Source organism: Suricata suricatta, chromosome 14 (genome assembly GCF_006229205.1).
Source record: "Suricata suricatta isolate VVHF042 chromosome 14, meerkat_22Aug2017_6uvM2_HiC, whole genome shotgun sequence".
Classification (NCBI taxonomy): Eukaryota; Metazoa; Chordata; class Mammalia; order Carnivora; family Herpestidae; genus Suricata; species Suricata suricatta.
The window spans coordinates 68955301-68957156 of record NC_043713.1 but is presented as its reverse complement, the minus strand read 5'-3'; the positions used below and the strand labels follow the sequence as shown (position 1 = coordinate 68957156).

Sequence of the window (1856 nt, the reverse complement as noted above, 5' to 3'; positions counted from 1 at the left end):
TGCTGGCTGTACTTTTAAACCGACCGCATCTACAAGTCAATGCCTTCTTCCCACTTCCACTACTACCCGGTCCAAGCCACCTCACCTCTCTCTGGCAACTGTCCTCTAGTGGGTTTTCCTTCTCCACCCTTTCCTTCTTGTGATCAGTCTCGGTAGCCAGAATGAACTTTGTCAAACCTAAATTAGTTCACGTTGCTTTTGGTTCCAAACCCCTTCAATGGCTTTCTGTCTCCTCAAAGCAAGACCCAAAGCCCCTGCCAAGGTGTACAAAGCCCCATATGATCTGGCCACTGGTTTCCTCTCTTACCTTGCTCTCTCCTTCACTCACCTAGCTCCAGCCACTCCATCTAGTCACTGCTCCTCCCACAAGCGAAGCGTGCTCCTGCCTCAGGGCCTTTGTACTCTCTAGTTCCTCTGCCATGAATACTCTTTCTCCAGATAATCATAGGGATTGCTCCCTCACCTCAACAGAATTGTTTTTCTCAACCACTAAATTTAAAACAACATACCCATCGCTTCTCGGCCTTTTGGCTAAGATCAAGTGTAAAACAACATACGCTTGTCCCATTCCTCTTTCTTGCTTTTTCTTCTTTCTCATAAATAAATAATAATAATAATATGTAACATGTCAGCATTTAGCACCCCTGACATGTTACATATTTATCTTCTTTGACACCTGCTATATCCCCAACATCCAGTGTAGAAATAAATTCCTTCCAAACATTTTGTATATGACATTTCATAGATATACCTACCCAAGTCCAGTGGCAATTTTCATGCCGTTGGGTTCTTCTGGATGGGTTCCTTTCCTTTTATATTAGGGAAAGTCACACGCTTTCTTCTAGGTCCTGAAGGGTAATAAAAGCCTACTTCTATGTTCAACTTTAAGTGTAATTACCTTGGTACTTGGGGTTTAGGTTTGGAGAGAAGAGGAGGGATATTCCCCTAGTGTCTGGCCATCTTTAACTCCCGTCCTGATGTCTGCAGCTGGCTGGAGTCTAGCAAGATGCATTCTGCCACGGCAAGATGCATTTGGGAAGTTGCATTATGGAAAAGACAAAAAATGTAAATAACCAAGAAATGTGATAAGGAGTGGGTAGGTGCAGGGCATTTATTGTATTTATAAAGGGTGGAGGGAGGAGGCCCCAGTAGAGCATACACCCAGAGCTCCACAGAGATGTTATTGGTCTTAAGAGTTGGGAGATGGAGTCATGTATCCAACATATGACCATGAACTCTAGGGACACTCCCATCTACATTCACTACCCAGCTTGCCTCAACTTTCACAGGAAGCCAACATAAAACTCTGTAGCCACTCAGCCTGAATGGTTACTATGTCTGACCTCGGGGTGCTTTGTCACAGGTGCACATCCCTATTGTCAATGTAGAAGCTGGTCCCCACCTAATGACCAGCTCATTTTCAGGCCCATGTGGTCATGATACTTGTGGAGTTCTAGTGCTACAGGCTCCAGACCTGTTCTGACCTTAGCTGGCATTGGGCTACTGTCACTGCCCCTTATATAGAAAACTGCACTTCCCTGAACTGTTTTCAACAAGCTGCTCTCTTCCTCCTCAGTCCTGCCTGGACTGGCTAGGGCACTCCCCAACAATGTTCTATTTTTCCTTGGCAGAACTTGGCTCTGGCTCCAATCCTTTGCCACCCCAGGCACCTGTATGCAACTACCCAGGAGAGACCAGCAGGGGGAGCCAGGAAAATTCAGATTCTTCAGCTAGACAAGGGATCAAGGATAAATGCTACTTCTCAAGAGACTCAGGTAGTTTTCTCCTCAGTTAAGATACACAGAGTCAGGGGCACCTGGGTGGCTTTGTTGGTTGAGTGGCCAACTTTATTTCGG

General features: G+C 45.7%; 1 pseudogene; it reads left to right on the top strand.

Moving 5' to 3' along the window:
- The first annotated feature begins 511 nt into the window (after positions 1–511).
- On the top strand, positions 512–663 carry LOC115278604 (annotated as a pseudogene).
- The last annotated feature ends 1193 nt before the right edge of the window (positions 664–1856 follow it).